Source organism: Crinia signifera, chromosome 1 (genome assembly GCF_055691185.1).
Source record: "Crinia signifera chromosome 1, ASM5569118v1, whole genome shotgun sequence".
NCBI lineage: Eukaryota > Metazoa > Chordata > Amphibia > Anura > Myobatrachidae > Crinia > Crinia signifera.
Genome location: NC_139217.1, coordinates 430873662 through 430898408, shown reverse-complemented (window position 1 = coordinate 430898408; position 24747 = coordinate 430873662). Strand labels below are relative to the sequence as shown.

General features: G+C 45.1%; 1 long non-coding RNA gene across 1 annotated transcript in view; it reads right to left on the bottom strand.

The window, feature by feature from the left end:
• Positions 1-24747, bottom strand: part of LOC146031820 (uncharacterized) — a 65616-nt gene that overhangs the window by 32827 nt on the left and 8042 nt on the right. The window contains exon 2 of the long non-coding RNA XR_014457278.1: positions 10215-10353. This is a non-coding gene — a long non-coding RNA (uncharacterized LOC146031820). The remainder of the gene's footprint in view (positions 1-10214; positions 10354-24747) is intronic.

The window sequence follows — 24747 nt, the reverse complement described above, 5'->3', positions numbered from 1 at the left end:
ATACTGAAATCCTTTGTGCGATATCTGGGCCTATCTCATAAAGGCTTATATTTTATAATACATTTATTGAATATTCAAGGTAACATCTTCATACATTATTTCAAATGATCCCAAGACTTTCAACTTAATATAAATTGCAAATAACGTGATGAAACACTTCAAAAGAGCTGTGTTCTGTCGGCTGTGGCCTGGTTCACTGAATCAAGGTGGCAGCTCTGAAAGACGATATGGAAGACTCACACACTAGGAATGCTTTTATCAAGTGAACTGAATGTTTGTGATGCATCGGTGCAGCACAATGCGTGCTGAGATACAATCGCCAATCTCTGCTGTCGGCTGTGCCCTTTACCTGAAAGCAAGTCATTTCTCAATATGAAAAGAATGAGAAATTCAGGCTCTTCTGATTGAATGCTGGTATGACAATCCTTGAGGACTAATGGTAATGGTACATAGTGTAAAAAAGTTATTTGACAAATTATAATATATATATATATATATATATATATATATATATATATATATAGGGCGTAGAGGGGATACGCACACTCCAAGTAGAAATACCAGTTGGGTGCAAGGACATTCAATGAATATTGTGTATCAGTCCTTAATCAGACAGCTCCAATCCAAGGACAGACAGGTCCAGCACACCATCGCATATACTGTACTGTAACTTGCAGATAAAAACAATTTATTGAAGCAAGGTATAAGAATTCATTATACTCAGCACATCCGTGGCAGCAGCATGAGACAGCTTAACACTTAAATTCCACAGGCTTAGCCCTGACGGGCCGTTTCGGTGTCAAATCACCTTCCTCATAGGGCATCAACCATACAATGAATCCTCACAGCATATAAAGCATGGAAATACACCTGAATCAAATCATGAATAATTACAAACTCGCGCCAGGACTCCAAACTTACCCTTCCCGCACTGCAGGCATGTTCCCACGGCGTCCCGGAGGTCTCCACGGGACCCGGAACTAACATGCCTGTTCCTAGTGCCGGGGGAAGCAGCAAGGGTTCCTAGGCGCCGGAAGTGACCAAGCGGTTGCCACGGCAACGCTACTCACGCTGTATGCGCTAATCAGACCACCGCTGATATGCAGCTAATAGCTGCTATCTCACAAATAGTGCCATTATAGCGGACATTGGCTGGGAGACACTGTTAAGTCATCACAGCCTGTAATAAGTATCGAAAAAAGCGCCAGCGTAACGTTGCCATAGCAACCACCACACCTCCATAACCAATACAAAAAACAACATACAAAAATAAGGATATTAAGCAGAAAAAAATCCAAAAGACAAAGACAGTGGGCAATAAAGGTGGCAAATATTTACATAGTAATTAACATGTGATGGCAGAAATAGATATAACCCATATCATAGGCTATTTAGGCTCATTGAACTGCCGGATTCCTAACTACAAGAACACCGCCAAATTCAATTCTTCATTGAGACCTAATGGTGCCATCGATTGTAGCGTGTAGGTCCAATAACTTTCTCGTTGTAGCAACAAGCTATGTCTGTCCCCACCCCTCTTTAATGGTGGAATGTAATCGAATGGGAGAAATCGGAAGTCACTCAGGCGATGACCTGCAAGCGCAAAGTGTCTCGCAACCGGGGGTGTATTCGCATCCAACTTGATCAGGGCTTTGTTAATTGATGAGCGATGCATATTAATCCGCTCCTTGAGCATCCGGATGGTTTTGCCCACGTATATCTTATCACATGGGCATTGTATAATATACACGATATACTTGGTGTTACAGTCCATCCTGTGCTTGAGTTGGTACACCTGCTTCGTTAATGGATGCTGCCAGCTGCTGCCACACATTATATACTTGCAGTCGACACATCCTGTACATTTTCTGGCTCCTGTGCCAGTGCTTAGCCATGTGGCTCTCGCCACCGGTTTTGGGCCCACATCCGTGATGACCACTTGCTGTTTAATATTAGCGCTCCTCTTATAGCAAAACATGGGAGTTTGTACACAGTATTTGCCAATGACAGGGTCTGTGCTTAAAATGTGCCAGTGCTTCATGATGGCTCCCCTCAACACTCCCGAGTTGATGGAATATGTGTTGGGGAACAAGAGCTTCGATCTCTGAGTGTCCTTACTGCGTGGTACTAGCAAGTCCTCCCTTTTCAGGGCTAGGCACCTCTCTTTGGCCCCATGCACCTCATTCGGATCATATCCCCGAGAGATAAAGCTCTGTCCCATCTCATCCAGGGTTTTGATGAGATCATCCCTGCTGGATGTTATCCTTACCGCTCTCACTAATTGTGAGAACGGCAGTCCCCGTTTTAGGGGTTGGGGATGAAAGCTTGTTGCCATTAAAAGATTATTCTTGTCAGTAGGTTTCTTGTATAAGGTGGTTCTGAAACCCTCTGGTGTTTTGGATACTAACACGTCCAAAAAATTAAGCTGGTCTAAGCTACTTGTGCAAGTAAACCTAATGGACCCGGCAGTCCCATTGAGCCTGCCTACAAAGTCATCCAGTGCCAACTGTGATCCAGTCCACACTATAAACAGGTCATCAATAAAACGTAAATAAAATGCAATAAATTTAGAAAAATCTGCATCCGCCATAATATGAGTCTTTTCAAAATCATACATAAACAGGTTTGCATACGATGGGGCCATATTGGACCCCATCGCAGTCCCCTGCAGCTGTAAATAAAAGGCGTTGTCGAACAGAAAATAATTTTTATGCAAAATAAATCCAATGAGTAATAACAAAAAATCAATTGGCGGACCTGCATAGTGTGGACTGGATTCCAGGCACCTTCTGACAGCTGCCATACCTTCAACATGACTGATGTTGGTATATAGCGACGTAACATCAAGCGTCACTAAGATACAATCAAGTGATGGCATGCCAAATTGGTCGAACTTATTGAGGAAATGAGTCGTGTCCCTGAGCCAAAACGGTGTATTTTGTACGACATCCTGCAAAAAGTAATCCACAAATTGGGATACAGGTTGTGAGAGGGAACCAATCGAGGATATAATTGGCCTCCCAGGTGGGGAGACCAATGTTTTATGTATCTTGGGTAGGATATAGATGAGTGGCACCCTGGGAAACTCCTGTGTTAGGAAATCCAGAGTGCCCTCATCCAACCACCCATTCAAGCTACCCATATTAAGGATAGAATCCAACTCTTTTTTATAACCCACTGTTGGGTCATTTTTCAACTGCTTATAGCAGACATCATCGGTCAATTGACGCAACACCTCATTTATATAGTCAATGCGGTTTAGGATTACGGTCGCCCCGCCCTTGTCCGCGGGACAAACCATAATTGCGGAATTTTCCCGCAGAGACTTCAAAGCCAATTGTTCAGTTTTGGCAAGGTTAGATCTGAGAATCCTTGACCGCTTGACCTGAGGGATCACGTCCTGTCTGACCAGTCTAATGAAGGTGTCTATGGAGGGATTGTTAACCTGTGGGTCAAATCGAGACTTCACCTTAAAGGGACAAGCAATTTTGGTCTCACCACTGATAGCGTTATCAGTGGGATGCCTAACAAAATAATCCTTCAACCTGAGTTGCCTCTGGAACTTGTACAATTCGACCTCACAGTCAAATGGATTCTGCCTGTGGGTCTGAACAAAACTGAGTCCCTTATTAAGTACGGACAATTCAGGCTCAGTTAATTCGTGATCGGATAAATTATATACGATCACCTCTTGTTGTCCCTCTGGGTTCTGCCTCTTTCGGTGCTTGACCCCCCCTCTCCTGCAGGGTTTTTCCCTCGCCCTCTGGCCTTCGTTTGGGATGACTACCCTAAAAAAACTTTCTGATTGGCCCTCCCCGTGGGCTCGGTATCGCTCTGCGAAGTGTTGGATTCAATATCCGTAAACTGGTAATTAGAACGCTTGAAATCACCCCTTTTTCTCCTTACAAAATTCCCTCTCCAGGGTCTGCGTATAGCTTGGCCAGAGAGCCAGGGATAAACCCTTAACTCTTTGTAATCCTCTTTAACCTTACGGTATTTGTTCTTTTTAAACAATAACAACTCAGTTTTAAATTTCTCCACTGACTCTTCCAATCTGGCAAGCCAATCACTACCTGTGTCAGCCTTAACCACCTCTAAACCAGCTGCCTCACAGTTTTCAATTTCTCTCTGAACACCAGCTATGTCACTATTAAGTTGCTGTACAACTAATACAATTAGATCTCTGCTACACTGGTTCAGTATTTGGCACCAGGACTTGCAAAAATCTTTATTAGAGCGCCCTAACGTGGGCTGGTTCGTAATCCTGAACCCCCTGGGGATCAAGCCTTCCCTATGATATTGGGAGAGGGTCAGACCATGCAACTCTAATTCTACTAGCCTTTTTCTAAGCTTAAGCAAGTCCGCATATACTTCATCCGGTGTGTCCTTATCAAAGGCTAACACTCCCGTATCAGAGAATAGTATCTTGTTAGCATCCTTATCCGTGAAACGCTTCGTGCCAGCAAAATCCTCCTGATGAACTTCCATATCCAATACACAAGAAACGTACAAAAAATGCACTCCAGTGCAAAAAAATCACAAACACTTAATGAAAAATAAAGTTCACAGAACCGAGGTGCATACCAGAATCCAAAGGATAATAGATAGGGCGTAGAGGGGATACGCACACTCCAAGTAGGGATACCAGTTGGGTGCAAGGACATTCAATGAATATTGTGTATCAGTCCTTAATCAGACAGCTCCAATCCAAGGACAGACAGGTCCAGCACACCATCGCATATAACATGCAGATAAAAACAATTTATTGAAGCAAGGTATAAGAATTCATTATACTCAGCACATCCGTGGCAGCAGCATGAGACAGCTTAACACTTAAATTCCACAGGCTTAGCCCTGACGGGCCGTTTCTGTGTCAAATCACCTTCCTCATAGGGCATCAACCATACAATGAATCCTCACAGCATATAAAGCATGGAAATACACCTGAATCAAATCATGAATAATTACAAACTCGCGCCAGGACTCCAAACTTACCCTTCCCGCACTGCAGGCATGTTCCCACGGCGTCCCGGAAGTCTCCACGGGACCCGGAACTAACATGCCTGTTCCTAGTGCCGGGGGAAGCAGCAAGGGTTCCTAGGCGCCGGAAGTGACCAAGCGGTTGCCACGGCAACGCTACTCACGCTGTATGCGCTAATCAGACCACCGCTGATATGCAGCTAATAGCTGCTATCTCACAAATAGTGCCATTATAGCGGACATTGGCTGGGAGACACTGTTAAGTCATCACAGCCTGTAATAAGTATCGAAAAAAGCGCCAGCGTAACGTTGCCATAGCAACCACCACACCTCCATAACCAATACAAAAAACAACATACAAAAATAAGGATATGGCACTATTTGTGAGATAGCAGCTATTAGCTGCATATCAGCGGTGGTCTGATTAGCGCATACAGCGTGAGTAGCGTTGCCGTGGCAACCGCTTGGTCACTTCCGGCGCCTAGGAACCCTTGCTGCTTCCCCCGGCACTAGGAACAGGCATGTTAGTTCCGGGTCCCGTGGAGACTTCCGGGACGCCGTGGGAACATGCCTGCAGTGCGGGAAGGGTAAGTTTGGAGTCCTGGCGCGAGTTTGTAATTATTCATGATTTGATTCAGGTGTATTTCCATGCTTTATATGCTGTGAGGATTCATTGTATGGTTGATGCCCTATGAGGAAGGTGATTTGACACCGAAACGGCCCGTCAGGGCTAAGCCTGTGGAATTTAAGTGTTAAGCTGTCTCATGCTGCTGCCACGGATGTGCTGAGTATAATGAATTCTTATACCTTGCTTCAATAAATAGTTTTTATCTGCATGTTATATGCGATGGTGTGCTGGACCTGTCTGTCCTTGGATTGGAGCTGTCTGATTAAGGACTGATACACAATATTCATTGAATGTCCTTGCACCCAACTGGTATCCCTACTTGGAGTGTGCGTATCCCCTCTACGCCCTATCTATTATCCTTTGGATTCTGGTATGCACCTCGGTTCTGTGAACTTTATTTTTCATTAAGTGTTTGTGATTTTTTTGCACTGGAGTGCATTTTTTGTACGTTTCTTGTGTATTGGATATGGAAGTTCATCAGGAGGATTTTGCTGGCACGAAGCGTTTCACGGATAAGGATGCTAACAAGATACTATTCTCTGATACGGGAGTGTTAGCCTTTGATAAGGACACACCGGATGAAGTATATGCGGACTTGCTTAAGCTTAGAAAAAGGCTAGTAGAATTAGAGTTGCATGGTCTGACCCTCTCCCAATATCATAGGGAAGGCTTGATCCCCAGGGGGTTCAGGATTACGAACCAGCCCACGTTAGGGCGCTCTAATAAAGATTTTTGCAAGTCCTGGTGCCAAATACTGAACCAGTGTAGCAGAGATCTAATTGTATTAGTTGTACAGCAACTTAATAGTGACATAGCTGGTGTTCAGAGAGAAATTGAAAACTGTGAGGCAGCTGGTTTAGAGGTGGTTAAGGCTGACACAGGTAGTGATTGGCTTGCCAGATTGGAAGAGTCAGTGGAGAAATTTAAAACTGAGTTGTTATTGTTTAAAAAGAACAAATACCGTAAGGTTAAAGAGGATTACAAAGAGTTAAGGGTTTATCCCTGGCTCTCTGGCCAAGCTATACGCAGACCCTGGAGAGGGAATTTTGTAAGGAGAAAAAGGGGTGATTTCAAGCGTTCTAATTACCAGTTTACGGATATTGAATCCAACACTTCGCAGAGCGATACCGAGCCCACGGGGAGGGCCAATCAGAAAGTTTTTTTAGGGGAGTCATCCCAAACGAAGGCCAGAGGGCGAGGGAAAAACCCTGCAGGAGAGGGGGGGTCAAGCACCGAAAGAGGCAGAACCCAGAGGGACAACAAGAGGTGATCGTATATAATTTATCCGATCACGAATTAACTGAGCCTGAATTGTCCGTACTTAATAAGGGACTCAGTTTTGTTCAGACCCACAGGCAGAATCCATTTGACTGTGAGGTCGAATTGTACAAGTTCCAGAGGCAACTCAGGTTGAAGGATTATTTTGTTAGGCATCCCACTGATAACGCTATCAGTGGTGAGACCAAAATTGCTTGTCCCTTTAAGGTGAAGTCTCGATTTGACCCACAGGTTAACAATCCCTCCATAGACACCTTCATTAGACTGGTCAGACAGGACGTGATCCCTCAGGTCAAGCGGTCAAGGATTCTCAGATCTAACCTTGCCAAAACTGAACAATTGGCTTTGAAGTCTCTGCGGGAAAATTCCGCAATTATGGTTTGTCCCGCGGACAAGGGCGGGGCGACCGTAATCCTAAACCGCATTGACTATATAAATGAGGTGTTGCGTCAATTGACCGATGATGTCTGCTATAAGCAGTTGAAAAATGACCCAACAGTGGGTTATAAAAAAGAGTTGGATTCTATCCTTAATATGGGTAGCTTGAATGGGTGGTTGGATGAGGGCACTCTGGATTTCCTAACACAGGAGTTTCCCAGGGTGCCACTCATCTATATCCTACCCAAGATACATAAAACATTGGTCTCCCCACCTGGGAGGCCAATTATATCCTCGATTGGTTCCCTCTCACAACCTGTATCCCAATTTGTGGATTACTTTTTGCAGGATGTCGTACAAAATACACCGTATTGGCTCAGGGACACGACTCATTTCCTCAATAAGCTCGACCAATTTGGCATGCCATCACTTGATTGTATCTTAGTGACGCTTGATGTTACGTCGCTATATACCAACATCAGTCATGTTGAAGGTATGGCAGCTGTCAGAAGGTGCCTGGAATCCAGTCCACACTATGCAGGTCCGCCAATTGATTTTTTGTTATTACTCATTGGATTTATTTTGCATAAAAATTATTTTCTGTTCGACAACGCCTTTTATTTACAACTGCAGGGGACTGCGATGGGGTCCAATATGGCCCCATCGTATGCGAACCTGTTTATGTATGATTTTGAAAAGACTCATATTATGGCGGATGCAGATTTTTCTAAATTTATTGCATTTTATTTACATTTTATTGATGACCTGTTTATAGTGTGGACTGGATCACAGTTGGCACTGGATGACTTTGTAGGCAGGCTCAATGGGACTGCCGGGTCCATTAGGTTTACTTGCACAAGTAGCTTAGACCAGCTTAATTTTTTGGACGTGTTCGTATCCAAAACACCAGAGGGTTTCAGAACCACCTTATACAAGAAACCTACTGACAAGAATAATCTTTTAATGGCAACAAGCTTTCATCCCCAACCCCTAAAACGGGGACTGCCGTTCTCACAATTAGTGAGAGCGGTAAGGATAACATCCAGCAGGGATGATCTCATCAAAACCCTGGATGAGATGGGACAGAGCTTTATCTCTCGGGGATATGATCCGAATGAGGTGCATGGGGCCAAAGAGAGGTGCCTAGCCCTGAAAAGGGAGGACTTGCTAGTACCACGCAGTAAGGACACTCAGGGATCGAAGCTCTTGTTCCCCAACACATATTCCATCAACTCGGGAGTGTTGAGGGGAGCCATCATGAAGCCCTGGCACATTTTAAGCACAGACCCTGTCATTGGCAAATACTGTGTACAAACTCCCATGTTTTGCTATAAGAGGAGCGCTAATATTAAACAGCAAGTGGTCATCACGGATGTGGGCCCAAAACCGGTGGCGAGAGCCACATGGCTAAGCACTAGCACAGGAGCCAGAAAATGTACAGGATGTGTCGACTGCAAGTATATAATGTGTGGCAGCAGCTGGCAGCATCCATTAACGAAGCAGGTGTACCAACTCAAGCACAGGATGGACTGTAACACCAAGTATATCGTGTATATTATACAGTGCCCATGTGATAAGATATACGTGGGCAAAACCATCCGGATGCTCAAGGAGCGGATTAATATGCATCGCTCATCAATTAACAAAGCCCTGATCAAGTTGGATGCGAATACACCCCCGGTTGCGAGACACTTTGCGCTTGCAGGTCATCGCCTGAGTGACTTCCGATTTCTCCCATTCGATTACATTCCACCATTAAAGAGGGGTGGGGACAGACATAGCTTGTTGCTACAACGAGAAAGTTATTGGACCTACACGCTACAATCGATGGCACCATTAGGTCTCAATGAAGAATTGAATTTGGCGGTGTTCTTGTAGTTAGGGATCCGGCAGTTCAATGAGCCTAAATAACCTATGATATGGGTTATATCTATTTCTGCCATCACATGTTAATTACTATGTAAATATTTGCCACCTTTATTGCCCACTGTCTTTGTCTTTTGGATTTTTTTCTGCTTAATATCCTTATTTTTGTATGTTGTTTTTTGTATTGGTTATGGAGGTGTGGTGGTTGCTATGGCAACGTTACGCTGGCGCTTTTTTCGATACTTATTACAGGCTGTGATGACTTAACAGTGTCTCCCAGCCAATGTCCGCTATAATGGCACTATTTGTGAGATAGCAGCTATTAGCTGCATATCAGCGGTGGTCTGATTAGCGCATACAGCGTGAGTAGCGTTGCCGTGGCAACCGCTTGGTCACTTCCGGCGCCTAGGAACCCTTGCTGCTTCCCCCGGCACTAGGAACAGGCATGTTAGTTCCGGGTCCCGTGGAGACTTCCGGGACGCCGTGGGAACATGCCTGCAGTGCGGGAAGGGTAAGTTTGGAGTCCTGGCGCGAGTTTGTAATTATTCATGATTTGATTCAGGTGTATTTCCATGCTTTATATGCTGTGAGGATTCATTGTATGGTTGATGCCCTATGAGGAAGGTGATTTGACACCGAAACGGCCCGTCAGGGCTAAGCCCGTGGAATTTAAGTGTTAAGCTGTCTCATGCTGCTGCCACGGATGTGCTGAGTATAATGAATTCTTATACCTTGCTTCAATAAATTGTTTTTATCTGCATGTTATATGCGATGGTGTGCTGGACCTGTCTGTCCTTGGATTGGAGCTGTCTGATTAAGGACTGATACACAATATATATATATATATATATATATATATATATATATATATATATATATATATATATATATACACTAGAACAAAAATAGCTACCACGGTGCCTGTCACATAAACGAAATAAGTCCAGGTGTACCCAGCGGTACGGGGGCGGCACTCAGTGGAATTTTCACATAACCATAAAAAACTGCAGACCACTCCACAGTTCAGACGTTTCGATAATTTAATATCGTTTTCAAAGATACAGAACATACATAACACACTTACCTTAATAGGGAGGAAGAGACACCCATGTGGACGCCAGTTGCGTCGCCCGGCCCGTGCTGCTGCGGCGCTGAAAACGTGACGTCATCCACTGCCGTTCCACCCAGCCCGGTGCCTCCGTTCCCAGGGAGACGCGCTGACGCTAGAGAGATAAACAAGAGAGTTAATGAATAGAAAACAACCACTACAAACAATGTGGTTAGCTCCCCCCACAGAGATAGTGTGCAATCACACAGGGAAATAGAGCATAATATAGAAAAAGGATGAATAAGAGAAGAGCATGTATGAGGAAAATGGCAGATAAATATGACACTAAAAAAACGATAATACAGTGTAGCAAGAAATACTTCGCCTGTAATAAAGACATGGAATAAATGCAAAATAGGCTGATTAAAGATAAATGCAAAGTAATATGATTAAAGAAAACAACCTAATGAAAGATATTCATTGAGTCCTGCCGGATGAATAGTGTTCAATCTGAATATCCATTTCGCTTCAAGCTGAAGCAATTACTTGTCGCTATCGCCACCTCGAATGCTGGTAGGGATTTGGTCAATCATTTTATACTTCAAAGTAGGGAGTGGGTGATTATGATCCTTAAAGTGGCGAGCCACTGGCTGATCTAATGTCGTCCCTTCCAGAGCTGATTTGATTGCCGAGCGGTGTGCCGCCATACGCTCCTTGAAGGTTCTTGTAGTTTTCCCTACATAGAACAGCCCACAAGGGCATCGGATGATGATGTATACTATGTAGCGACTTGAGCAGGTCAGTACTTGTTTAATCTTGAAGCGTTGTCCCGAATGAGGATGAACAAAAGAATTGCCGATCTCTAGGTAGCCACAGGTTACACATGCAGTGCACCTGTAGTTGCCTGGTTTACGTGAGAGAAAGTGTTTGCAGGGCTGGCGCCACCACTAGGCAAATCTAGGCATTTGCCTAGGGCGCCGGCCACTGGAGGGCGGTATTTCGCCCCCCCTTGCCGCCCGGGTACCTGTCCTGCGGCGTATATGTGCGTAAAAGCTGGCGGCAGCGGGGGGTCCCTGCAGTCAATAAGAAATAACGAGCGCTATCCACCGGGCTATGCGGAAGCGCTTCTGTTTTGGAAACACTGGCCGCACGCTGATTGGCTGAGATCAGCGTGCGCTGTGCGGCCAGTGTTTCCAAAACAGAAGCGCTTCCGGCGGATAGCGCTCATTATTTCTTATTGACTGCAGGGATCCCCCGCTGCCGCCGCCAGCTTTACAGCGTCGCAGGACAGGTACCCGGGCGGCAGACACCAGGGTGCCCCCGCTCCGACTTGCCTGGGGCGCTCTGGTGCCTTGCACCGGCCCTGAGTGTTTGCTGTGACTTTTGTCCAAGTTGGTGACATCCGTCTTCACTATCCTATCACCAACATTGGTACCTCTTCTATAACAGGGTATAACGTCGACATTGGTCAATGCTGGAAGGTCAGGATCATGGTTGACCATTGGCCAGAATTTTTTAAGTGCCCAACCCGTGCTGGCTCTTGAGGTAGAGTAGGTGTTGATAAAAGGTATTTTTTTGCTGGCTGCTTTTTTTGCAGTCAACCCTGTGAGTGTGTCCTTTCTTGGAATGGATAAAGCCTTTAGTTTGGCTTCTATTAGGCTATGATGCTCATACCCACGTTGTTCAAATTTTGTCACAATTTCATCCATCTGTATGGCTGTTGTTACTTCATCACTGCAGATGCGTCTAACATGCATCATTTGGGAAAACGGTAGACTTGTTCAAAATTTGAACAACGTGGGTATGAGCATCAGAGCCTGATAGAAGCCAAATTAAAGGCTTTATCCATTCCAAGAAATCATCCAATCTGGTCTGGCTATCTGAGTTGGCTACAGCGCAGGTACTTGCCCGGGTGCTCGCTTGCTGTGGGGATTCCACCATTCAATTGATACTCCTATAATAAGCATCACTCTGGGACTCCACAATGCAAAGTGATATTTAATACATGTCTACGCCGTTTCAAGCTGTAGGCCCTTCTTCAGAAGAAGAGTCTACGGCTCGAAAAGGGCGTAGACCCATATTAAATTTCACTTTACTTTATGGAGTCTCGGAGTGATGCTTATTATAGGAGTGTATATATACATATATATATATATATCTTATATATTTGGCTACATCTGTCACTCAAAGTGGGTGTCTGTGTCTATAACGCTCTGTTCCTGGACTTTCCTCTTAATGTGTGATTGCCTTCATCTGTGCTGAACACCTTTCTGAGAAATTAACCTGTTTAAAACAGGTGATGGCAATCATACATTAAGGGGAAGTCTAGAAACAGAGCATTGTGTCCCTCCTGGAGAGGGTCATGTTGGGAGGTATGTGACAGAGAACCAGCCCAGTGAGCCCACAGACAGTGCCAGACACCCGCTGCCTTCCCATGTTGCCCAGCACTGCTACTCCACAGCCACCAGGTGAGCGCCCCCCTCCCGCGATTTGCGGCAAAACCTCCCCCCCCGCGCGCCCCCCCTCCCGCGATTCGCGGCAAAAACACCCGCTCCCCCGCGACCCCCCCTACCGCGATTCGCAGCAAAAACACCCCCGCGACCCCCCCTCCCGCGATTCGCTGCAATAAGAACCCCCCCACGACCCCTCCCGCAATTCGCGGCATAACCACCACCCCGCGACCCCCCCCCTCCCGCGAATCGCGGCAAACCCTCCCCCGTGACCCTCCCCCCCCGATTCGCGGAAAAAACACCCCCCCCCCGCGACCTCCCTCCCGCGATTCGTGGCAAAAGAACCCCCCCGCAACCCCCCCTTGCACGATTGGCGGCACCCCCCCTGCGACCCCCCCCCCGCAATTCGCAGCAGCCCCAGGATTAAATGGCACATGCAAAACACTGACATGGCTATGGTCGACAATGAAAAAGGTCGTTTTTGAAGATTTATTTAAAATTTTTTAAATTTTTTCATATTCATTGTCATGTGTCGACATGGACACCAATGAAATGGCACACTTATGTCAACATTTACATGTGTTGACCTTTCTGTGTTGATTTTTTCTTGTGGCGATTCGCGTCACACCCCCCCGCAACCCCCCCTCCCGCGATTCGCGGCACCCCCCGTGACCCCCCACCTCCCGCAATTCGCGGCAACCCCCCACCGGAACCCCTGTGAACCCCGCCCTCCAGCGATTCGCGGCACCCACCCCCACGACCCCCCCCCCTCCTGCAATTCGCAGCACCCCCCCGTGATTCGCGGCAGCTCCAGAATTAAATTGCACATGGAAAACACTGACATGGCTATGGTCGACAATGAAAAAGGTTGACATGAGTTTTTGAAGTTTTTTTTTCATTTTTTTAATATTTTCATATTCATTCTCATGTGTCGACATGGACACCAATGAAGTGCCACACTTATGTCAACATTTACATGTGTTGACCTTTCTGTGTTGATTTTTTCTTGTGGCGATTTGCGTCACACCCCCCCCCACCCCCCTCACAACCCCCACTCCCGCGATTCACGGCACACACACACACCTCCCCCGCGATTCTCGGCACCCCACCCCGTGACCCCCCCTCCCGTGATTCACGGCACACCCCCCGCGACCCCCCTCCCATGATTCGCCGCAACCCCCGCCCCGTAACCCCCTCTCCCGCGATTCGCGGCACCCACCCCCGCGACCCCCCCTCCCGCAATTCGCGGCACCCCCCCGCGATTCGCGGCAGCTCCAGAATTAAATTGCACATGGAAAACACTGACATGGCTATGGTCGACAATGAAAAAGGTTGACATGAGTTTTTGAAGTTTTTTTTTCATTTTTTTAATATTTTCATATTCATTCTCATGTGTCGACATGGACACCAATGAAGTGCCACACTTATGTCAACATTTACATGTGTTGACCTTTCTGTGTTGATTTTTTCTTGTGGCGATTTGCGTCACACCCCCCCCCACCCCCCTCACAACCCCCACTCCCGCGATTCACGGCACACACACACACCTCCCCCGCGATTCTCGGCACCCCACCCCGTGACCCCCCCTCCCGTGATTCACGGCACACCCCTCGCGACCCCCCTCCCATGATTCGCCGCAACCCCCGCCCCGTAACCCCCTCTCCCGCGATTCGCGGCACCCACCCCCGCGACCCCCCCTCCCGCAATTCGCGGCACCCCCCCGCGATTCGCGGCAGCTCCAGAATTAAATTGCACATGGAAAACACTGACATGGCTATGGTCGACAATGAAAAAGGTTGACATGAGTTTTTGAAGTTTTGTTTTTCATTTTTTGAATGTTTTCATATTCATTCTCATGTGTCGACATGGACACCAATGAAGTGCCACACTTATGTCAACATTTACATGTGTTGACCTTTCTGTGTTGATTTTTTCTTGTGGCGATTCGCGTCACACCCCCCCCACCCCCCCCGCAACCCCCACTCCCGCGATTCACGGCACACACACACACCCCCCGCGATTCTTGGCACCCCACCCCGTCACCCCCCCTCCCGTGATTCACGGCACACCCCCCGCGACCCCCCCTACCATGATTCGCCGCAACCCCCGCCCCCGTAACCCCCCTTCCGCGATTTGCGGCAACCCACCCCGCGACCCCCCTCCCGCGATTCTCTGCAATCCCTCCCCTCCCGCGATTCGCAGCATCCACCCCCCCCACAACCCCCCCTCCTGCAATTCGCGGCACCCCCCGCGACCCCCCCTCCTGCAATTCGCGGCACCCTCCGCGACCCCCCCTCCCGCGATTCGCGGACACCTAAGTTGCAATACAGGGCATCTTTCATACAATTCTAACCATATTTCTCATATACAAACGTTCACAAATTAAGGGGGCGCAGCCCCTTACGACGGTGTGAAGAGCGCCCGTAGGGCGCGATGAATCACCTAGTATATATATATATATATATATATATATATATATACATATACATAGGCAGTAGTCTGGCACTCACAAAATGTTCTTACAGCAACCGCACATAGACGTACAGATAGAGGTCTCAACGTTTTGGGTAATGAAACCCTTTATCAAGTCTTGAGAATGGGTTTCATTACTCAAAACATCGATCATCTATCTGTACATCTATGTGCATTTTTTTGGCTGGAAAATATCAAGAGTGCCTTCTTCTAAAGTACGGTGTGTGTGTGTGTGTGTGTGTGTGTATGTATGTATATATATATATATATATATAAGAACAAATAACGGTGCGCGAATAGTCAATAAATTGAAACGGTCTCTGCCAATAAGAGCTCAATCACATAGGCTTCCACTCAGGGTCAAATTCCGAATATCAGAGGGAAACAGATACCCATGAACAATATTGTCCGTTCATATAAATTGCACTCAGTTCTTTTTGGAAAACCGGCTGCTCCGTCCTTAACCCACGAGGGGTGTCCTGTATCCCACAGTCAAACAAATCTACAATAGAAAAAACGGGCGCTCCATAGTGCAATTATCAGATGTATAAAAAGTATTTATTTCTTAAAAAGATATCCACCACAAAGGTCAGGGTGAACGTACCACATGTGGCGGTATACAATCACCGCAGAAGATAAAGCATAAAATCGGTGCACATATATAAAAAATATTATTAAAAATAATTATAGATCCCGATTTTGCATGTACATATATATATAAAAGTGGTGGATATCTTTTTAAGAAATAAATACTTTTTATACATCTGATAATCGCACTATGGAGCGCCCGTTTTTTCTATTGTAGATATATATATATATATATGTATACAAAACACATAGAAATGTTGCACCATCATGCTCTACATAATCGTATAAACAAATTGTAACACAAAAATGACATCACAAAAACCATAGTATTCTCCAGACATAAATAAGCTCCTTTAAATGTTAGGAAATTAATAATAATAATAATAATTTTTAGTAGTATATAATTACCCAAGGTAATTTGTCGCATGGAAATGTAATGCTGGGGGCTATGTCATTTACCCGAACACCGGCACACAGCTGCAAAAAGCCCCTAAGCATAAGATGTTTAAATAGTTTATTTTAATTATTATTGATTTTATTATTATCATCATCATCATCATCATTATTATTTTCAACTGTACCTAGGGTTACCACCTTTCCCCTTTAATTCCGGACACATATTAATTACACAGGTTCTGTGGAAGTTTAAAACCAGGTGATATGGAGTCTTGAAGTCAGCCAGCCACAGAACCTGTGTAATTAATATGTGTCCGGAATTAAAGGGGAAAGGTGGTAACCCTAACTGTACCACTTAGATCTTGACACTTGAAAAAAAAAAGTCTTAGGTAAGGTTGTCCTCTGTTAACTTTCTATGCAGATTATAGTTGTACTAGTAAGCAGGCTCAGAGCGAATGCTTCCAAAGCTAGTAGATGTAGTTTCACTTGCTGTCAACAGATGGCAGTGTTTTTTTGAATTGCGTCAATGACATTTGTGAGCTGGAAATTAACCCATTCCTCAAGTAAGAGAATTCATTCTGACAGAACAATTCTTTTTGAGAGGGAATTATTCCTCTTACTTTCCATTTGTTATTACTATAAGGCCTTAAAATCCCCCACTCTCCTCTTTTAAGAAGGCTTGTTGAATCCGAAAATTTTAATAAATTGTTATACAAAGAAATTTAAACATTCCACCCTGTAAAGTTTGGAACAAGTCTTAAGATAGACATCTCTACTAGGAGTATACCAACATAAAGCCTAAGTAGACTTGGATTTAAATACAAGTATGATCATAATTGTCATCCTATTATAAATTGGTTGAAAGTTGTAGATCATGTATTTCCCCTGATGAAGTTTCTTGATGAAATGCGTTGGATAATATCCACAAATTGTGATTGCAAACAACTGTTAAATATTACTGTGAATAACTCTAGCCACAAGGAGCCGTGTAAAGAATGTGTTGTATTTTATTGTTTTTTTAATAAATATTTTCACATGAATAAGTATAATTTTATTTAGATACATTGGGCGCTAAGAAAGCACTATTGCATTTGTAGACATATTATAATCAACATGTAAACGTGTGATAATAGTGGAGAAGCCTTATCACTTACAGTACTAGAAGTAAATATATTAATCTTTGCATTCTACTTCACAGATTGTGGGAGTAGGCAAGCAAAAACTGATCTCTGCTATATACACAGTTATGATCACGCCAACAGCAGTGTGAAATTTTGCATCATCATGGAAAGAACACATAAAAAGACGATTATTTTTACAGGCATTTTGGTGTGCTCAAAAAACGTTCAGTGGAGCCGTCCTGGTTGTTGCTATATGCACGAAACAAGGTAAAATAAATATATAACTCTGGCTAATCACAATCCAGCCACATTCTCTTTATGTACAAAGGCAGCCGAGAGAAAGTCTCGTTATTTAGATTGGGAGTTTTTATTCTAGCGAATTCTCTGGCTTGGTCATGCAGGGCTGTTTGATTTGTGGTTTCTGCAGGATGATAGTTCCAGCAGCTCTAGTGTACTGGCAGTCATGCCGTGTGGAATATATTAGTTTTTGTCTTGGGGTGTGTGCTCAGAGCAAACCAACAAGATCATGAGGATATTTGTGTTCCAAATATGAAATATAGGTCAGGGTGCAGGAATAGTGCAAAGTGCTTTATTCTCTTTGTTGAAGAAGTCACTAGTATATAAATGGAATGACTGGAAAGCAGAGGGGGCTTTAAGTACTTTAATACAGTGTAGAGTGGCACTACATTGTGTTGATTATATATTTTGTTCAGTCCAAACTAATGTGGCACGTTAAGTGTACTGCTTCAAATATGGAGTAGAAATCAGAACATTCTGTGTTATTTCGGGTGCCGGATGGCTCCCCGACAGTCGGGATTCCGAAAGTCATTACTCCGAAGTCGGAATCCCGACTGCTCCCTCGTGGGGGTCAACGACCTCCATAGAGGGAGAATAAAATAGGTGGCTGCAGCGTGGCGAGCACAGCGAACCTGCAAGGGGCTTCATTGCGCTCCCCCCGCTGTGCAGTCGGGATTCCGACGTCTGAGTAATGACTTTCGGAATCCCGACTGTCGGTGAAATATACCACACCCCTTATTTCTACAGGAATACAAATGCTGTGAAATGTGTCACTAGTCAGACAACACTGCAGCTGCCCTGAAAGCTAGGCAGCAGGATCATGGGCGGAGCTAGAATTTCTTTTAGGGGAGGGGTTAACAATGACTTTTTCCTCCTCCTCTGTCCAGCCCATACTCCTCTCCTTTTCACAAAATTGGTTTGCGCTCCTGGCCCCCTGAGAAGGTAGAAAGGTCTCCCAAAGCCACCCACTTCCCACCACCTGGCTTCCTACTTATCACGTAAAGTGAACAGGTGCCGGGCGGCTCCCCAACTGTCGGGATTCCGACAGTCAATACTCCGACGTCGGAATCCCGACTGCTCCCTCGAGGAAGAATAGAATAGGTGGCTCGCTTAGCAGCGTGGCGAGCGCAGCGAGCCCGCAAGGGGCTTCATTGCACTCCCCCCGCTTTGCAGTCAGGATTCCGACGTCTGAGTAATGACTGTCGGAATCCCGACTGTCGGTGTATTATACCACACCCAAGTGAACGGACTGATGACATGATCTGTGCTGAATTTGTGTCATCATAGCATGTCCACTATGCAAATCCAGGCCCCTACCCCCACATCTCTCTCCACTGTGCCAACCTGACTGCCCTCTGGTAGAGGGTGCAGCCATAAAGTCAGCAACTATGTTGCAGTCTGGCACAGGCGGGTGTATAACTGTCCAAGTAGTATAAACTTGCTGGTGTTAATGCATGCTGCTAATAAAAAAAGGGTTCCTTGCACTATCTGACTCTTCTTATTGGTAGAGAATAAAGTCCTTTGATAATAAATGAATGATAATAAATAATAAATGAATGATATGAATGAATGGTGATTATAAAAGTATGTGAGTTTTGATCATTTGTTTTGAAGGATGTTTATAGTACTGAAATCTAATATGAATGCTTATAATGGGGGTTATTCTGGTTGATTCGCAAGCCTGTGAATTCACAGCCTTACAAGTCCACCAAACCTCGCCTTGGGAATGGTTGGCTGCCTCCTCCCAGTCGCAAGCGTGTTTTGCACGCAGGGAACGAGAATGGATGTTACACAGTAACATCCATTCGCAGGCCAGGGGCATCCACCCACATCTTGTGATGGTCGCCGACCATCGAAAGGTGTGGAAGGTTTACGCCTATGTAAGGTTGCTCTGAGCAAGGAAATAGGCAGGCAGCTGACATCTGGTGATGTCAGGTGCCCGCCCCCCGCACCCACGTTATGGCTTCATTCAGTGGCGTAACTATTAAAAGTCTGCCCCCCTGCTGCAAAATCGGGCAGCGCCCCCCCTTCAGGTTAACCCTCCCCGTGGACAGTACCGGTGCTTTTGTCAGGTCCCGGCTCCTGCAGCATATAAAAAGTGACTCTCAGAAAATGGCTGCCTCTATAATGCAGACAGTTTTTGAGGATGCTAGAGTAGGCGGCGGCCTCCTCTAGCGACCTTAAAAAACAGTCTGCTGTATGGGGGCAGCCATTTTCTGAGAGTCACTTTTTATATGCTACAGGAGCCAGGACCTGACAGAAGCGCCAGCCACGGCAGGAGGTACTGTGCACGGGGAGAGCGGCAGGGGCAGACTGCAGCGGGTAACTATAGCCCCGCAGACCCCCGGCGGCCACACCTTCTCAGCGCCTCCCCGCCACCGCAGGGGCTGCGGGGCTATAGTTACGCCACTGGCCTCATTAGCATTCTCATGGGAAAGCCCCACACCCCTCTCCGCCCGCTGTCCTGTTCGCCGTGGGTGCGTACACCCTGCCTATGCACATGTGCGGAAATGTGCATGCACAGTAAAACAACATCGGTCCCCGTGAGAACGCAGCCCTGCTGCTAGTGGACCTGAATAATACAGATAGTTACAGATATCAGTTGAAGTGTTTGTGACATACTGTATACCCAATGTTTAGGCTACTGGTACAAAACTGCACACATCTTGTGTTGCGTACACCTCAACATGAGCATAAATACAGTATGCAACTTTTATTTTACTATTTTCCCTATTATTTAATAAAAAGTCCCTATTATTATCCCCACATTTATATAATTGTCCCTCGGTCATGGTAATACTGTCGCAGAATGAAAAATGGGAAATAACATCTTGATGAAACTAAAGCAGGACGTTGGCTTCCTCATTCTCCTGTAAGGAAAATGATTTGTTGTTTTTGGAGTTATACAATGTTAATTTAAGTGAGGTCTCTGGTCAACCTCCCCTCCTGCTTCCACACAATTCCCAACAGTTACTATGGTGTACCAGAGGTGGGAAGAGGCAGGGCTGCCTTCATTTACTGGCTGACAGCTAGATGTCAGAGAGCTACAACCATTTCACAGCAATAGAGAGTGGTACAATCAGGGCCGTCTTTTCGAATGGGCTTAATGGGCACTTGCCCAGGGGCCCCAGGTGTATAAGGGCCCTTTTCTGATAGCTGAGGATCCCCTTTTTCCAGGGATACCAGAATTTTGAAAATCGGCCTTGGGGAACTGGAGATATCCAACTTCAAAGCAGCAGTCCACATTAACTTCTGCTAATTACTCATTTACTTCCCAGTCATATTTCTCAGGTTCTCTCTGACTTGGTTTTTCTGAGAGTATAGTCGAAAAGCTGGGACTCTCCCCTTTCTGTCAACACTAGCGGCTTGTCTCTTTTTCAGAACCAGAGATATTAGGCTTACAGCAGCCGGTAACAAACAAGGGGGGGGAGGGCACTGTGTGGGAGTGTCCACCGAGGGGCGCTATAATGAGCAAGGCAGCTGCACTAGCGGGTTAGTTAGACCCGGTAAAGACAAAGAAAGGCAAGGTATCAGAACAAAGTTCTGTGGCAGCGCTTTGTAAAATAAACAATTTGGTTGAGAAATTGGATGATCTGTACAAATATTTTATTTGGACAAAATGTCCGTCAATAAAAATAAATATGCAAAGTAGCATGTACACACATTATAAAAAATGAAATAATAAGAATGAAATAAAATATATAAAAACACTCTGTCTGCTGGATTTTATATTGTATAAAAATACAGTTGGTATTTAAACGTCTGGTATAGTTACCAATCCTGGAATAATATTGTTAACCGCTGGGCTTGGTAATTGTCCTGCCGTGGATGTAAGTAGACGGTAGCCTGATAAGACAGGGCTTTATCCCAAATTTCTGGGGCAATATTTTTGGTCGATGTGGCCCCAATGGGCTGATGGAAAGGTGTGGATGGTATTCAAACCGCACAGCCAATGATGTTGGATCCTCTCTAGTAGGTGGCCTGGAGTGATGGAGAAAGTTCCGTGGCCACTGGAGGTGTTCCCAAGTGAAGGTTTGTCACTGACAGATGTTTCAGTCGTGAAGAACGGATTCCCAAAAACTTGTTTGTTGCTCCTTGCTACTTGATTGGTCCCCTTCCCGATCATGTGACCGGGACAAACGTAATGAATATTGGAAATGTGAGTTACTGTTTTATATCTTTGATCTAGTGTATAATTTACTTAATTTATTATGATTATCACATTGTATACATATAGCTTATTGTCTCCTCTTCAAGTTTAGTACCTTTTGAAATGTGTTTACTGAGATTGGATGATCTATGCACCCAGGTGCAACCTATTGTATTGATCATGAGGGTATATAAGGCAGTTTGCCTGACCATGAATCCATCCTTGACAAAGCTGCATTGTGGGAAGCAGCGAAACGCGTTGGAGACCCCACCTCGTATTGGACTCTGTTCTGCTGGTACTGCTCATTCCTGGAACCTATTTCAAGCCATATCCCCCCACTGGGAATTACCACAAATCATCCCTCCATAGGGACCGCGGACTTATGTTATACTGTCCAAAACGGTCACCCATAGAGAGGACTTTCTAACTCCCATTTGGGACATTTCCACAGCCCCCCTCCCTCCCTACTTTGGGAGAATCCCAAGCTCATACAGGCCTAATATCAGGCCAAACAGGAGCAACAAACAAGTTTTTGGGAATCCGTTCTTCACGACTGAAACATCTGTCAGTGACAAACCTTCACTTGGGAACACCTCCAGTGGCCACGGAACTTTCTCCATCACTCCAGGCCACCTACTAGAGAGGATCCAACATCATTGGCTGTGCGGTTTGAATACCATCCACACCTTTCCATCAGCCCATTGGGGCCACATCGACCAAAAATATTGCCCCAGAAATTTGGGATAAAGCCCTGTCTTATCAGGCTACCGTCTACTTACATCCACGGCAGGACAATTACCAAGCCCAGCGGTTAACAATATTATTCCAGGATTGGTAACTATACCAGACGTTTAAATACCAACTGTATTTTTATACAATATAAAATCCAGCAGACAGAGTGTTTTTATATATTTTATTTCATTCTTATTATTTCATTTTTTATAATGTGTGTACATGCTACTTTGCATATTTATTTTTATTGACGGACATTTTGTCCAAATAAAATATTTGTACAGATCATCCAATTTCTCAACCAAATTGTTTATTTTACAAAGCGCTGCCACAGAACTTTGTTCTGATACCTTGCCTTACAGCAGCCGGTCCCTGCTCCAGCTCCAAACGTCTGGTGTACAGTTTTATAGTTTTGTCAATGGATTGCTCTGGCTCCTGATCTCTGATACCCAAGTTCCCAGCACCTCCTGAACAAAGGGACTCTAGGTTTTTATACTATTGAAGGCTAAGAAATCTATTTACAGATAATTGCCGATATCTGCAGTCAAACAAGCTGCCCATCCACCGGAAAATGGCGAATATTAAGCCCACTCCATTATCCAACCCTCCCCTGTGTATAAAACTATACCCTATCACTACCTCCCTGGAAGTCATTTACAAGGGACCCGTCATTCAGCTCAGTGCCCCTTCCACATGTTAGTGTTCTCCCTCCCACCACCTGTGCAGTAAAGGAGTAACTAGCAGAAGTTACTGCTCCAGGTCCTACATGTTGAATGGAAGCTAGAGCACCCCCTGCCACCCGTGGGACATCAAAGCTGCTGCTAATAGCACCCCCCACCCCTAGGAGGGGAGAATGGGTAAGGGCCCCAGTGCATTGCTTTACCCAGGGGCCCACACTGCTGTTAAGACGGCCCTGATGGTGCCCCCCTGTCATTTTCTCCTGGATCCGCCCCTGTATGAACATATACATATATATATATATATATATATATACACACACATACATACAGTACAGTGGCACCCACAAGGTTGTGTAGGGAGGGGCCCCGCTGGACTGCTTTGCCCGGGGGCCCATAATGCTGTTAAGATGGCCCTGGGTACAATACAAGCACGGTTAGCAACACGCATACACTAACCTACAGACCAGTAATGTAGATCTGCCATTTACAGATTACAGATATGTGACAAAGAAGATTGACGATTTGTTATGTTATGATTGAAGACATATTATGTACTGTATATTATTACTTTGCTTTAAGTGTCTCTTATGTTAGATACATTTTGGTAAAAAGTACAAACTGGAGGAAGTATTTTTTCACTGGCGCATTTATAAAGGGTGCAGAGTGTGTGGTGCAAACATTCTCCTGAGTCCAGGGGTACTGTAGCACACTGCGCACCTATTTCTTGAATAATTACCCTTCCAGAGTGTTTAAAAGACTTTTAACTGGGACCTCCACTTTTTGTCCTTGGTGCCATCTGTGGACGAACTGCATCCTGTTTCTTCACTCCGGGTGAGGGAGCAAAGGCGCAGCTTTTTAAAGTGTGAGGTCTGTATTTTAAAAAAAAATAAACCTTTTACCATTTGGAGTGACTACACGTGGTCTGGTGGGATATGCAATAAAGAAACCTTTTGATGAAAATAGGGATTGTTCCCTAGGTGAGTCTCGGTTCATACGGTTTTATGCAGAATATTACTATAGATACCTTTATGTGAACGTCTCCTAGTAAGACTAGGTCGTTTTAGGGTTCACCATGTCAAAACTTGAGGAGTATTCCTTGTTGTTTTTAACATAAAGACTTTCTTTCTTTCCCCCATGGTTGGAGACCCTGGATTGAACATTCCCCTTTATATGAGAGAGCCGGATAGATCCTGGGAATAGCGCTGTGAAGATTCACTCTTATTTGTCCTGCTTGTAAATCTTTGGGTTTGGTATCCCATTTTGTGTATCTTCCAGCTGCACTTTTCATCTGAGCGCATGTGGCTTCAATCATCTTTTGTGTTAATCTATGGACAATATTTAATAGTTTAGGTGTATTTCAATGAACGTATGTTTTGAATTTTAATATTTTTTTTGTGTTTTTGTCAGGTGAGAGAGCTGGGCTGTACGCTGTGGGACAAAGTCATCACAGGCAGGAAGCGGAGTCACACATTTCTGTCATTTTACTTCAGGGAATAGAGAACATCAGAACAATTCAATTAAAATTTGGTAAACCGTGTTAATTGTGACAGTTAGAACACAAACAGATGTGTATTTACTAAGCAGACAAAGTTTGGTGGGCAATAGAGAATCTGTTTTCTTTTTGCTGGTTTACTGTACGTCACCCTTATACATATTTATGCAATTAAAACCATTTTGAAAGGG